Source organism: Euprymna scolopes, chromosome 4 (genome assembly GCF_053919585.1).
Source record: "Euprymna scolopes isolate OS-2025 chromosome 4, ASM5391958v1, whole genome shotgun sequence".
In the NCBI taxonomy this organism is placed as follows: Eukaryota; Metazoa; Mollusca; class Cephalopoda; order Sepiida; family Sepiolidae; genus Euprymna; species Euprymna scolopes.
The window spans coordinates 59,575,784-59,593,048 of NC_136485.1; positions in this window are offsets into that span (position 1 = coordinate 59,575,784).

A 17,265-nucleotide genomic window follows, 5' to 3' on the forward strand; every position below is an offset into this window, starting at 1 on the left:
TTCGTTTGATTGGTTATTTCTTATCACCAGTGTCTATAAGTAGAACCTTCCAACTTTCTGTAATCATACACTAATCGGCCTTCTGTTCCCAGATGCTGCACTTTGAGACCATTGCCCTTGTGGCAATTGGTTGTTTGTACATGTAGGGGCAACCCTATATATACCATCCCCCCCCCTCTCTATCCCCTTCCCCTTCACCCCACATAAAAACCGACCTTTCGATTGTCTAGCCTTAATTTAAACCTACGTCACTTCCGGTTTGCCATTAGTCGTAACAGCAAAGACGTCAGGTTCTTTTTCACGTTCTTTTCCTTCTTTGCAGTACGGGTTCGAGCCTGCCTTCTTACTACCACTTTTTTTTTTTTTTTTTTGCTCAACATACACATCCAAACACCCGGGTATGAAATGCTAGTTCAAGAGAAAGATAATCTACTATTATGACAAAGTGTAGTCAACCGAGGTTTTTTCTCCAAGTTATTTTTTTCTGTACTTTAATAGCACAAAGTATATGCTAAAATATTCCTCAATTTTGGGATTGAGTTATATTTTTAAAAAAATTCCATTTTAATTATTCAAATTAGTCAGAAATTGCAGTTAACTCATCAAGTGACTTCTTTTTTTTTTTACTAAGTTTGTATCAATCACCTCACCCCCCTCTCCCCCTCTCTGGTATATTGATCAACGCTCCCCCACTCTTATTTATTCTGTGTCTATCACTTTCTCTCCCTTCCCTCTACCTTTCTTCCTCTGCTTATTAGTGATTGAAAGAAAGAATATAATAATTGGAATAGTCCCTCATGAACTAATGGACTATCACGAATTGTAGTTATATTATTTAACCCGTATGTGAAGAGAGAAAGAGAGAAAAAGTAACTAATTTTGGAATTTGTCTTGAAAATATCTAAGTTTCGCATAACTTTTAATTAAAAACAAATACACTAAAGTAATACAATAACATAATATTTAATGTGTAGAATTTTCGTTTGAACAAAACAAAATTATATTACTTTGATTCTTCGAACTACTCTTATTGAGTGTTATTTTCACAACGTTTCAGGTGTATTTTGTTGAAAGCAGGAATCTTTCTGTTGAATTCGGGAATCTTTCTGGCGAATTTAGGAATCTGCATGGAATTTCAAATAGAATCCTTTATTCAGTCTATGAGGTAGCATACTCTCATTTTATCAGCCATGACCGAGTAAGAGTCCTATGTAATTTGCAATTGTATTTTGAGTGTCAGCTAAGGGCTAAACCTTTAACCTCCAGAAGAGTGTAATTTAACAACTGATTTTTGCCAAGCACTTTATCACTTGTTGTTTAAAAAATAATATAAATTCTCAGATCTTATTTTAGACTTGCTCGGTCGTAAAATATGCTTAAATATGGTATTTTAATATATGCAGATTTCGTATTTATTATTACAGAGCCAATTCCTAATTGAATATTATATTGCATCTAATATATAATACTAATTTCAAAAGTTAAAAAAAAGAATGACTAGGATGCCATCAGCTAGCATCAAAACCAAAACATTTAGAGCTCCAGCCGCATTCCTTATCGTTTGAGCTATCGACAGATAGATAAGAAAATTTTTTAAATTAAATCACTCCAAGCTATGAATAAATTTACGTATGTGCAAAATTGATAGAATATGTTGGCAAGTTGGAATAAACATTTTGCATTTCAACTTGTCAATATATTTTTGTACGCGTTATTCATCCATCCAAACAAAGATTTTATTTGCTATAACTCATTCTTGGTGTATGATTAATATTTTCTGTTCATTTCAGTGTCAGTATTTTAAGAATTCATCAGTTAAATATTTCCACACACACACACACACGCATACATATAGCTACTGTTTTATTTATACATATTTTATTTCATAATCTTTCTCGGTGTTTCTTGTTTCTATTAAACATGTTGCTGCAGAATATTATATATAATGTCTTAACTCTCTACAAGACCTCCTGTCTCCAACTCCATTGTTTAGTTGACTGATTAATCTGAAAGTTCAGGGACATACGTCATAACATCACCGTCAGTTTTGGAAGCATCACCATTAAATCAATAAGCTGAAGCTAATCGTAATTTAGCCTGAAAGTATTCAAAGGGAAACAACTCCTAAATCACAAAACAAGGGAGATAACCAAGCAACTATCATAGCCTCAGAAAATGATATTTTAATCAAATTCTGTTGGATTGATATTGAAAATAAAATACTGATTTTTTTTTTCATAATAATAAAATCTCTACTTTTATATAAAGGCACTTTGTGTGTGTGTGTGTGTGTGTGTGTGTGTGTGTGTGTGCGCGCGCGCGCGCGAGAGAGAGAGAGAGAGAGAGAGAGAGAGAGAGAGAGAGAGAGAGAGAGAGAGAGAGAGAGAGAGAGAGAGAGAGAGAGAGAGAGAGTTGTCCATGGACTCCAAAACAGTTAGGCCGATTTTTAAAAAAATTCACACAAGTGTACTTTATGTGCCTGGGAGTGTTCTTAGAAAGGTTTGGTATCAGAATGCCTCCGAAAAGTATCGATAATCGAAAAAATCCGATTAAAGAAGGAACAATCCGATTTCAGCCAAAGTTAACACTCTTATACATCCTAATTCCATAAGTGCATTTGAGAAGTTTTATCACCACACATTTTTATAAAATCAACAGTGGGTTCTCTACAGTGCAACAGAGACTACAATGTATTGTGGACTAAGTCAGTGCAGGGAGGCATGTGAAGCTTCTTCCCAGTGCAACCACAATGGGTCCCCACATGCAATCAATTGATTTGATTGAAAAATTGGTAGTTCCATCGATTTCCATGACAAAATATGTATGGGAAAGTAAAATGTTTGTTAATCCTCATTCAATCCGAGCAACATCGGGTCTTGCTGCTAGTATTAAATATATCAAACTTGCTGTAATATACACCCTTGTCATATGATCGAGTCTTCGGCAACTAAACCAGATTCGTTTTATAAGGAGAATGGTTAAACATCTAGAAGGATTAAATACACGAAGTTGTTGGACTTTCTTCTCAAGAGGGAACTGAAATGGTGGGTTACTTTCTTGTCACACTCCAACAACTCTACAGCCAAGCAGGTACTGAGAGAAACCCTGATGATTGTGTAACAAAGCATATTCAGAATTTTTGATTAGGTTCCGGGAAAACAGCACACCTACAAGACTGGATTCTGATGCTGATTTTTCAAAATGACCTTATTTTTAAAATTTATTTAATTTTTATTTTATTTAACTTTTCTGAGAAGTAGTCAACGATTGACAGAACTTGGAAGTTCAAAGTATCAATGAAGGCGATCCTGGACTTAACTCTCTTCCTTATCTCCATCAATGATCTCGTAAACCACATTTTAAGTTCATTCATCAACATATATGCAGATGACACTACCATTTATGAAAACACTTCAAAGGCCAACAATGACCACAATCTCTCTGAATCTCTCCTCCGACCTTGAACACATGATGCAGTAGGGCAAAAAATGGCTGGTTAATTTTAATGCATCCAAAACCAAGCTTCTATCTTTTCACCACCAAATTACTGATCCCCGACTTGATCCCAATATATGAATGGCTCTAGTCTCAAAAAAGCACTCTACTTCGACAATCTTCTTGAATTGAGCATCACTCCTAACCTAAAATAGAAGTCTTACATCAAATCAGTTGAAAAAAAAAAACAAAGGAAAAAAAAGCTCCAGAAGCTATCTCACTCCCAACGCAATCCTTTACTTGTACAAAAGCCAAATACATCTTAAAATAGAGTACTGTTGCCGCATCTGGGTAGGAGTCGTTTGGAGTACCCCATCATGTTTTATAGAGTTCAAAATCGTCTTTGAAATGTGAATGGTGATGCCTTTTTCTCCCCCATGCAACCTGACTCCCATAGAAGAGATGCTGCAAGTCTGGCTCTGCTCTATCGTTATTTTCATAACAAGTGCTAGTGAGAGCTTCAAGTTATAGTTCCTTCTTGACAAACTTTTAGAATAAAACACTCATTTAGCTACAATCACTATCAACAATTTCCCTCACTCTCTATTTATGTCTAAATCTAAATGCAAGTTCCACGAACAAAGTTTTTTCCTAGAATTAACCGGTTGTGGAACTGTTCCGCTAGCCTGCTTTCCAGCTGAGTGCAACATGGTTGTCTTCAAATACAATGTAAACAAATTCTTACTAAGCTGCTCTTATAAATTTTTACTCAATTGCTATCACTGTACACGAATTAACCCTTATCCCCGAATGTCCTTCGGGCCTTAATAAGTGAGTTTTCTGTGAAAAATAAAAATAAATAGAATAAAATAAAATTGAACGTTGCTATACTGGATGCTTTTTTGCAGTTTAAAGTGGCACGTTATCATATCAAGGGAAGTAACTTTCCTTATCGTAAATGACAATAATTTTATCTCTCACGCATAGAAAAATATGTTAAGAAACAATGAAAAAATATTGTTCTCAAAGAGATAGAATGATACACTGAAATTCTGACACGTTTTTGTCGTCGCCACAAAAATTCAACTGAATAAAACTGAAGTAAATTTGTGTGAAGCAACATAGTACAACTTTGGTGATCGGTTTCATTCTGTGTTGACATTCTTGCTGGAAAGACCACATGAAGGTTGCAAACACTCATAAGTGAAAGTGGTAATATGGGACCGACTGGATTCGAACTGAGCACAACCAGGTCCTGAACTAATGTCATCATAAACTTCACCACACCTCTCAATCGAATGTAACCGACACAAAATATATTTATGAAGGTAAACTATACAAAAACGTTAAACACGCACACACACACACACACACACACACACCCACACACACACACACACACACACACACACACACACACACACACACACACACATATATATATCATGGACTCTCCCGTTGATTTTGACATATGAGGTTCCGCCACAACAACTAAGTTGCTCGGAAATCCACACAGATGATTTGTTTATAGTGGTGAAGGCTTTGTGTAGAACCAATCACACTTTTTGGTATGACTGCTAACCTTTATCGGTGCAGATGACTGCCACAGGACAGAGTATACAGTAGACAACAGGTTTTTACATCAGAGTTACCTTCTCCTAGATGCATGTCTTAACGAAGATTGGGGGTGCATCTCTCCAAGTAAATTAATGCGCCTGCAGATCCCAACCTGGAAATTTCTATGACTCGGCACGGTACATACAGTGCCTAACCTTCCCAAATGGTCACCTATCTGGCACTGGCCAGGCTCAACATTGCTTAACATTGGTGATTTGGCAAGAACCGGTGTGTCAACATGATAGTGCCGTGTATATATATATATATATATATATATATATATATATATATATATATATTTGATATTAATATTTGAATGAATGGGCTTTTGACGGAGGATGCCTCCAGGGTAAATGTTTTTGCATGCTTCATTTCAATTAAGGGAAATTTCTTTAAATAATGTTCTATTGTCAAAGTATTTTTTATTCAAGAAGTCTGAAAAAATGCTGGTTATGTGAAAATTTTCAAATGCCATAATGTTTGAAATTGTCCAACTGGTATTGAAACAATTGTAACTTACAATGAAATACACTTTTTGTTGCTATCAATTCCTTTTTTGAAGTCTTGGTTTTGTTAATACAGTATATATATATATATATATATATATATATATATATATATATATATATATATATATATATATATATATAGTAGAACCCCGGGATACTGTGACCCTAGAATACTTTTTTTTCAGATTATGATGTGGAATACAATGTTTTCCGACCCCGCGATACAGTATTTGCACCGCCTTACGGTGTTATTTATTATATACATGTTATTTGATTATAGACATGTGTATTATATACTGTACTGTATTTTGTTACTAATTTTTAATGCTGTATCCCGGGGTTCTACTGCATATACAGATATACCCAGTGCATATCAATTATTGTTGCAATATCTGTGGACGTGTATGTAAATCGGCAAGCAAAGTTTGACACAACACCTAAAGATGCATAATATAATTCCTCTACAAGAACCAGCAAATACTAACAAGTTCTCCTGCCACATTCGTGAACGATTATGCAAGAGTGTAGCTAGGCAGAAGAGCCATTTACGTGCACATAGACGCCCAACATTAACCTGAAGAGATAGCAAGCTTCTGTCAAGAAGAAGCAATCATCAGATAATAAATAAATAATAATAAATATATATATATATATATATATATATTTATATATATAAATATATATATATATATATATATATATTTATATATATAAATATATATATATATATATATATATATATATTTATATATATAAATATATATATATATATATATATATATATTTATATATATAAATATATATATATATATATATATATATATATATATATATATATATATATATATATATATATATATATATATATATATATATATATTTATATATATAAATTCTTTTAACTTTCTTGAAGTTTTACATTTGGATTTTACCGTCACTGGATTTTTTATCTTCCACCAAACTATCCATTCATGTGTAATCACCTTTTTCTTTACCATATTCCCTCTGCTTAACTTATTTTGTTTTCAAGTAAGATCTTTGACTTACTTGTTGTTTCATCAAATACTTCTGCATGCAAAATCCGATCCCGCATTTTGCTAATTCCTACCCTTTGATGAGAAGGAGAGTATTTCTTCGAAACTCCGCGGATTAAGGACTATCCATTTATCTAGTGTTTCCTTTTCAGATTAAATATGTTTTTAACTCATTTCAAAGTGTTTTTTAACATATTTTATTAACTGTTTGCTCATATATATATATATATATATATATATATATATATATATGCACGCCTATCTCTATATATCTATATATGTATATATATCTGATATATGTATATATGTATATATCAGATATATATGAATATATGTATGTAGACATGTATGTATATGCATATATGATCATTTATTTTATTTATTTAAAACAAAAAAAAATCCAAGTGTCTGTAAATCATATCAATTGGACTGTTGTTTTTCGCCGATTCGTACGTTGAGTTATTTGGAAAATTATGTGTGAATTTGTCAACATGATCATAATGTACTGCATATGTGTGAGTCTAAAACAAACTTTTTATTTAAAAAAAAAACAAACAAAAAAACAAAAAACAAAAAAAAAGGAAGGAGGAAAAAGATCAGGAAGGAAAAGGGACAAAAACGGTCCAGCCGCTGATCACTTACTATGCATGACTTTTGGAATGTTCCTTCATATGTATTTTACATGTATATGTGTATGTACGTATAGGCATATGTATGTATGTGCGTATTTGTGTGCCTCTACGTGATTATGGTTGCATGTGTGTGCACATGCATGCATATGTTGGCGTACATCTGTATGTACGCATGTGTTTATTGTCATGTGTATGTGGGGTGGAGAGGGCTCCTGTAAGCCGTGGTGAAGGCAACCCTTCTAGGAGAAGCAAATCTTAGATTAAAAAAAACAAAATAAAACATAAAGCGGGAGACCAGTACCCACACTAAGCTGGTCTGCAGTTTGACTTGTTGCTGGCTATCTTGCTCTTGATTGTTGCTGAATGTTAACATTTTGAACCGAGAGAGAGATTTAGCTGTCGTACAAAGCTAAAACTCTGTATCATCATCTGTGTATAGATACTCCCTCAGCCTGAAATGCTGGAAGCATGTAATAGTGATCTGCCATCATTATATGTATATATGTATGTATAGGTGTATGTATATTCATATACAGGTGTATGTATATGTGTGTATATCTATGTGTATATGTATGTATATGTGTATATGTATGTATATATGTATGTGTGTGTATGTATATACGAATATATATTGTTTGTATGTATGTGTATATATGCGTTGTGTATGTATGTGCATATATGCATGTGTGTGTGTATGTGTATATATGCATGTATGTATGTATGTATATGTATGCATGTATATGTGTATGTACGTATGTGCATGTTTGTGTATGAGTGCATATTCATGTATGTGTATGTATATGTAGGTAAGTGTATGTATATATATATATGTGCATATGTGTACATATGTGTATATGTATGTATATGTGTGTATGTATTTGTATAGGTGTGTGTATTTATATGCATGTACATGTGTATGTATGCGTGTGTATGTATATATATGTATGTGTATTATGCATTGTGTATGTATATATGTATATATGTGTGTATGTTTACAGATATGTATGTGTGTATGTGTATATATGTATATTTGCATTTATATATATATATATATATATATATATATATACATATGTATGCCATTGACCGACTTATGTATGTTTATGCATGTATATGTATGTGTATTATGTATTGTGTATGCATGTATGCATATATGTGTGGTATATGTATCTGTGCATGTGTATATATGTATGTATGCGTGCATGTATATATATATATATATATATATATATATATATATATATATATATATATATATATATATATATATATATATATATATATGTATGTAAACTAATGACCGTCTTCAGTGTCATGTCTGTTTGAGCGTGTGAATTTTTCCGGCAGGACTAAAGTCATTTTCGACTCATGGACTTTCAGTGCGTGAGGGAGTGCCACTCATCTGACAAAACGTTGCAATCATCATATGTATATATCCATATAAAAGTATATATATATCCATATAAAAGTATGCATATATAGTTTGTTTATTATACAAACGTTATTGGTTACATACATGTTCAGTGGAATCCCAATTCAAGAATAACACTTCATCAGACGAAAAAAGAAGCGATATTGAAAGTTTTTGGTCTGATGAAGTGTTATTCTTGAATTGGGATTCCACTGAAACATGTATGCACATATGTAACCAACAATAATATTTGCATAATGAATAAACTATATACCAGCTCTGTCCTTCATTGAGCACTCTTTAATAATCACACAAGTTTCATTGGATTTACATCTAGGAAATCAATCAATACAACCATTATATATATATATATATATATATATATATATATATATATATATATATATAATTCGTTTCTTATTGCTGATCACTTTCAGTTGAATTAAGTCGGTCAATTTAGCTCTTATGCATAGATCATCGTATAACGATGAAATCACAGTGACTGGTGTAAAGAACGTTTAAAATTAAAATGTTTAAATTCAACATTATTTCTTGTGGTTAATGGTAGCCGATTGAATACGGTCTTTGCTAATCGAGCCAGAGATGGCTCATGTTGCCGGGTTCGAATCTATCGGCGTGTTAATCGTGACACTCTGCACTGAAGATTCCCGAAAGGATGAAATACTAGGGTCTGTAGGTATTTAATTATTATTGTAAAAAAATAATTTTATATATATTTCTCCATCCATCTATTATTGTAAAAAAATAATTATATATATATTTCTCCATAACCTCTGGTCTTGATAGAGGGGAGACTAAAACTTGCTGCTTTTTTTTCTCCTTTACTCACGTTCACCTCAAACAAGGCAGATTACTTGGCCGTAAGGGACTCCTATTTGGGATTATGCCCAGGAAAGATTAACAAGATTTTAGTTTATGTTACATTTAAACTTCTGCATATCAGTACAGTCAAAGAAATAAGTAGCAGGAAGAGGATTCCAAATTCTAGCTGTTCAAGGGAAGAAACTACTAGAATAGAAAGCTTTCTGGCACTTAACAGTGAAGAGGTGAGATTTTGTTGCTAAGCGGGTTTATCAGGGATATGTACGTTGTAGGGGCACAAGTGCAACGAGTTCATCAGAGTACATTCCATTAAGATATTTGTAAAACAGGCACAGAGGTGCAACATTTCGGTGATGGGACAGGGTTTGGAGCTTAGTTGACAAAGTGGAACCTATTATGCTGGAAACTCATTTTTGGACCCTATCCAAGAGGGAGAGGCTAGTGACTCACTAGTCCAGATGTGACAACAATACTCCATAAATGGGGGAATGTTGGCCTTGTAAAGGTAAAGGATACTCTCAGGTATGAGTAGTTTTCTAGCTCAATAGAGGGAACTCTCCTTCTTTGCAGCAGCCTTCGCAATGTCCCCAATGTATTTGTTCAGTCTAAATTGCCTGAGAATGTTAGGCCGAGGAGTTTGAAGGAAGAATTCTCAGGTAGGGTGTTATTTGTCATGGATATCGATGGCTGGAGAGACGTCTTGTAATTGTTAAAGGAGAACAACTTAGTCTTACTAGCATTAAACGTTACCATGTATTTGTGGTTCCATTGCACTGTAGTCTGGAGGTCATTTTCTAACGATTCTGTTAGAATTATGTACATCTTTTCTTCCCTCATGCATGTTATAGACTCATCTTGGACACAATATTATCATGGAGGTCGTTTATGAATATTAGGAATAATAATGATCCAAGGATCGATCCCTGAATTGAGGCCACATTAATGTTATCTTGCTTGAATGAACGTCCATCAATGACAACCTGGATGGTCCTATTATCTAAGAAGCATCTAATTATATTTAGTATACGTTCAATTATACTGTATAATTTAATTTCCATTAGCAGCCCTTCGTGCCAGACTTTGTCAAAGGCCTTGGATATATCAAGGACTATACAAAAGAATGCAACTCTTTAATAAAACAAGGATGAAACTTTTAAAGCTGCGTTTACAATTCCTCTACGACTATCGTCGCATTTTTATTTTTTGTAATGTTAAAAACAAGATGTTGGTGTTATCAATATTATAAGCTTTATTACAGTAAAACAAATAAATAAATAAAGAAAAAAAAGAAAAAAAAAAGAAATAAAAAAAATCAAAAAAATCGCTGCAGCTTTAAAAGTTTCAAAAGTTTTATTTTTATTTTATTAAAGAGTTTCATTCTTTGTGTGTTTTTAAGTTTAAAGACTAATTGGGTTTGTATTACTGTACACATAGATTCGAAAAAGTTGTCAAAAAACAAATATATAACAAATAAATGTTATCAAAGGCAAGATAAGTTACTTTTCTACCTAACTGGATACATTTTTTGTGTTTTTATTCAATGTAACATGTTTATTCAGCTCGAAAAGCATACAGTGTTTACCGATGTATTGGAAAATTCAAAATGGCGCCCGACATGCTCTTTAATATGGTAAGTTTGGGAAAAGGTGTTATAAATAATAAACTAAGACAAAATACTATTAAAAAAACACCGAATATATGTCAACTTATGTCACGGTAACATATAATGAGCGAATTTCTAACAGTATTTTGTCTAGTTTATTATTTATAACATCTTTTCCTGAACTTACCGTGTTAAAGAGAGTGTCGGTCGCCATTTTGATATTTCCAATACATCGGTAAACACTGTATGCTTTTCGAGCTGAATAAACATGTTACATTGAATAAAAACACGAAAATTATATCCAGTTAGGTAGAAAAGTAACTTATCTTGCCTTTGATAACATTTATTTGTTATATATTTGTTTTGTTGACAACTTTTTCGAATCTATGTGTACAGTAATACAAACCCGACTAATTTAAAAAAAAACAAACTTTACCATAGCATTTACTTTTTAATTAAAAAAAAAGTTGCCGCAGCTTCTTTTTTAATGTTTTCATCTAATAAAATTATCGATGGTTTGTTGGTTTTCTCTTAATAATCGCGTACATACTATTTTTTGTATTATTAATATTATCAACTTTGTTAGATTAAAAAAAAAAAAAAATTCGCCGCAGTGTTTTCTTTTTTTTTTACATTTTTTGATTTAATAAAAAAAAAATATCGTTGAATCGAGCGCCCTAAATTATGAGATGGAAAAATGAACGAATCTCTTAGTAAAAGAGTTGTCTCCTTCTGCACAGTAAATTATTGTAAAACAGTGCCATGAATAAAATTAGAATATTGAACGCTGTATTTAAAAAATTCCGTTAATGTTTGCTAAAACAAAGATTTATTTTTGTTTATTTAATTTGCGGATTAAGGGAGGCTACTCTCATTGTTAAAGTTCAAATGTGGCCTTTTTCCCAGTAGAAGTAGTCTCCCTTGAAAACCCAAACGAAATATATTTTTTAAACAAGCTATATAATATGTAAGTATAATGAAATTGATAACATAACGAAACGATCAACAGAATTTGTAATATAGTTACATCGATAGTAAATTCAAATAATGAAAATATAACCCCACAAATGTTTTACTAAATAATATTTATCAATAAAGAACTCTTGTGTTATGTTGATTAATCGAACTGCTGCAACTTATTCGGGTGTTGAGAAATTGCTTTTTTTCCTGCTAAGAACAAAAGAGGGTTGGCTCTGCATTACAAAAATTCGAACCGTTTGTCTGAGGGTTGATCATCAGGGGTCACTAAGATATTTGTTAAAAGTTTTTCTATGGCTCACTTTTTCGGGATATCTATACTAATTCTTAATATTTTTTATTGTTGTATTTTTTCATTAATATTAACTATCTTATATATATATATATATATATATATATATATATATATATATATATATATATATGTATATATATATATATAGAGAGAGAGAGAGAGAGAGAGAGAGAGACAGACAGACAGAGAGACAGAGAGACAGAAAGCATATGTATGTAAAAATAGGTTTTGAAGCCATCTAATATGAAGAATAAAACATTTAAAATAATGCTTATCGATATATTCCGACAAAGAAACTCGCCCTTATCAAGATTTTATTTTTCTCTTACGCCTCATAGTGGTACTGTTAAGCAGGACAAGTTCGTTTAGTTGTTGTTCAATGGTATTTACTTTTTATAGTCCAGGAATGCACTTGGCGTGTGCTACAGGAATAATTGGTTACAACAGCAAACCAACCAAATATTATATATATATATATATATATATATATATATATATATATATATATATATATATATATATATATATATATATATATATATATATATACAAACGGCTATATGTCTGTATGTTGGTCTCCATATTTTCAACCTTTCAAACTCTATCTCTTCCGAAACTAAAAGTCGCAAAGTGGCTCAAATGATTAGATTTTTACAGGCCGTTCTTTTATGGGTCTTTAGCCAGTTAAAATTGTTTTTAAGGTTTGGGTTATAATTAAAAAAAAATCGTTAAATATTTTGTACATTAATCTTAGTTTATTTCTAATTTTGAATTTTTAATCACCTTATATGCATGTCACGTTGGTACAGTGGTAACGTCTCTGGCTTTGAATACTATAGTTTCAGTTTTGGTTCTAGCTGATGATGGCACCTATATACTATTTTTTTTTCACTTTTGAAATCACGACTCTATAATAATGAATACGAAATCTGGACAAATTAAAATATCATATTTAACCGTATTTTACACCCAGGTAAAGCCGCTCCCCCGCTTGGCTTGTTTATATATATATATATATATATATATATATATATATATATATATATATATATATATATATATATATATATATATTTGGTAAAACTGGTAATTAGTAAAAACCTGAAGAGAGTGTGCTCAATACTATTGCAGAGCAAATATGTGCTTTATTTTTTATTACCGTTTTATCTGTTTGGCTACATATGTTTCAGATGTTGGACCATGTTTACGGTCTAACAGCCTCGTCAGGCCTTACAGAAGAATTGTCTTAGAAGAAATACGTATTTCTTCTAAAACAATTCTTTCTAATACTAACAACCACTTCTGTAAGGCCTGACGAGGCTGTTAGACTGTAAGCATGGTCCAACACCTGAAAGATATGTAGCCAAACAGATAAAACGGTAATATATATATATATATATATATATATATATATATATATATATATATATATATATATATGTATATATATATAGCAAGTTATAAAATATATACGGCGATTAAGCTACACAGAATATATTCCGCGTTTCATCCACGCTAGGATTCATCAGGCTTATATATATATATATATATATATATATATATATATATATATATATATATATATATATATATATATATATATATATATATATATATATATAAATTCGTATTCCTGTCTGTTTGTTTGTTTGTTCAAAATCTGATTAATATATACAAAACATTTCTTATTTTAATCTGTTATTTATTTCTATATTATCATGTATCATTCTTGCAAAATGTATAATTAAGGGATCATCTCATTCGGTTTTTAGATTAAGAAAAATCGATTTTACTAAATAGCGGTATCTTAGTTAATGTTTTTAGCGAGAGAATTGTTTTAAATGTTCTATTTAAAATTGTTATTTAATAAACTTTAAATAACAATTATATTGATAATATGTTTAATTTAATTTATTCGGAATTATTATTTCCAACACCGACTTTTTTAAAAACTTTTTATTATAGTTATTTGCCCCTAGCCACTTCTAAATATTTTTAGAAAAAAGAACAAACTCTCACAAAATAAAATAATTTGGTAACCTCAACAAATTTCTATCCGGAAATATAATTCCGTGTAGATAGAAAAATGTTTGGGTTTTAATTGTTTTTAAACAACAATAACAACAAAAAACACACTTACGAAAAAAAAACTGAAGATTTCATTTGTTTGTTTTTATTATTCTTTAAACGACTATACAGAAATCGATAAATTTTTACTATGTGACACAGTGTCGTTTAATACCTAAAAAAAGACAAAGATCTGCTTCCCCTCCCCTCTAAATTCAACAATTTACATTTTTTTCTTTTTACACGTTAATCTCATCGATTACAAACTTAACTTTCTAATTTAAAAAAAGGTATTTTTTACCATGTGACTGAGCGTGCTCCAGCCCTTAAAAAAATGAATATCTACTTTTTTTTGGCCTAATACGTTTTAACAGCCTTTATAAATAGTATGAGAGAAGAAATTTTGAAAAATAGAAATTAACATTTTAGAGTGGGGATCACTTTTCTATATAAAATTAAAGTAAAATTAGCATCCACTCTTTGGTCACCAAGCGTTCAACGAGACATGTCACCTCTACCATTTTTTTTCAAGTTTTGCGATAGAGGGTGGAGGGAAACACGACAAATACAATTTTTTTTTTGGTGGGGTGAGAAATTACATTTTTTTTTGATGGGGTGAGGAATTACATTTTTTTTGGTGAGGGGAGGAATTACATTTTTTTTTGGTGGGGTGAGGAATTACATTTTTTTTGGTGGGGGAGGAATTACTTTTTTTTTCGGTGGGGGGAGAAATTACATTTTTTTTTGGTGGAGGGAGGAATTACATTTTTTTGGGGTGGGGAGAGGAATTACATTTTTTTTGGTGGGGGGAGGAATTACATTTTTTTTTTGGTGGGGTGAAGAATTACATTTTTTTTTTGGTGGGGGAGGAATTACATTTTTTTTTGGTGGGGTGAGCAATTACATTTCTTTTTTGGTGGGGTGAGGAATTACATTTTTTTGGTGGGGTGAGGAATTACATTTTTTTGGTGGGGGGAGGAATTACATTTGAAACATAAAATAACAATAAATTTAATTAATTTTTATGAGATCATTCTCTACTTTCACGTAACAATTTCATAAGCAAAGCAAACCCCAAAATATGACAAAGGGGGAGGTGAGGATTACATTAGAAATATCAAATGACGAAAATTTTCATTTAATTGCTTTTGGAATTAATTTTTGGTAGATCTTCATTTTTACTAGATACATTTTTACATCGTAAAAATTATTACAGAATCTTTGACTTTTTCGAATTCAAACTTTTAAAAACAAAAAGCCCCCCCACCCCCTAAAAAAATGCAAATCGAAAAAGCCCCATTTATAAACGCTATTGTTTTAGGTTCACAAAATCGTGTGTTTTCTTAGGACAGTGACCATCCCAAGTTACCTTTTTCCTTTCATTCGCATTCCAGGTTCGAGCCTGCCTACATGCCTTTTTTTCGATTGCACGGGCATTCGCTGCTATTTTTTTTAGGGGTGGGGAGTTTTCTTTCCAGTGCTCAATATCCGGAGAATAGTTTCATCTCTTTGTATCTCTTCCACTGAAATATCTGGTTGAGAGGGTATCAAATATTCCTTCTTTTTGGGGGCGATTACATTTACATGTTTTTATCCGTTCTTTTATTTTTGAAATTGTTGTGGGGGTATCCACGTTAGCCATGATGAAAATGATGAGTATAGCAGGTGTGATCTAAATGGAACATCATGTCAACCCAGGCAACGCCGGTTATCCGTGCTAGTATATATATATATATATATATATATATATATATATATAAACAAGGCGCCTTCAATAAGTTTCCAGACTTTTTTTGTACGGGCATTTTAAATTGTCATAGATTCTTGAAAATTCAATATGTTATTTCTATACATCTTATGAGATGATTGATCAATTTTTATGATTTCAGGTTCAAATGAACAGCTACAGTAGGAATTGGAATACACCCTACTAAAGCCTGATTGTCACATCTGGTGATTTAAAAAAATGCAATCTGGATATGAGGAGACTTTAGAAGAACAACGTGCAATAAAATTTTGTTTTAAACTTGGAAAAAAAATGCAACAGAAACGTATGGAATGCTTCAGACTGCTATTGGACCATGCTGCATGAATTGAGTGTCAGCTTTTGAGTTGAATAAGAGATTCACGGAATATGTGAAAAATAAAGAGGGGTGTGGGAGGAGTAAGAAAGTCAGAACACCAGAATTGATTGGCCAAATAAAGAATTTCATGGATAAGGACCGTCGTGTGTCTATAGAGACAATAAGTGCATAGTTCGATGTCAGTGTGGGGACTGTTCCTGAGAAACTGAAGATGCAAAAGATTTGCACAAAGTTTGTCCCAAGGGTGCAGTTCACAACTCCATCCTTGTCACAGACTATTTAACCAGGATGAGCATCAAGACAGTTCTTCACCCTCCCTTTAGTCCAGACATGGCTTTCTGTGACTTTTGGTCATTCTCTAAGCTAAAAAAAAAAAAAAAATAATAATCTTAGAGCCTGTCGTTATGATACAATTGAGGAGATGAAAGAAGCTGTGATGAGAGTTATTAACATGCTCACACAAGAGAACTTCCATGGGGCCTTCCAGCAGTTGTTGAAACAGTACAAGTGCAATCATAAAATTTAAATAACTAAATTATGGTATATATATATATATATATATATATATATATATATATATATATATATATATGTGTGTGTGTGTGTGTGTGTGTGTGTGTGTGTGTATATATATGTATATTATATATATGTATATATATACATATATTATATATATATGTATATATATATATATATATATGGCGAATGAACTCTTTTTCTGGGTCAACGGCCAACTAGCACCGTGTATATTTGTGTG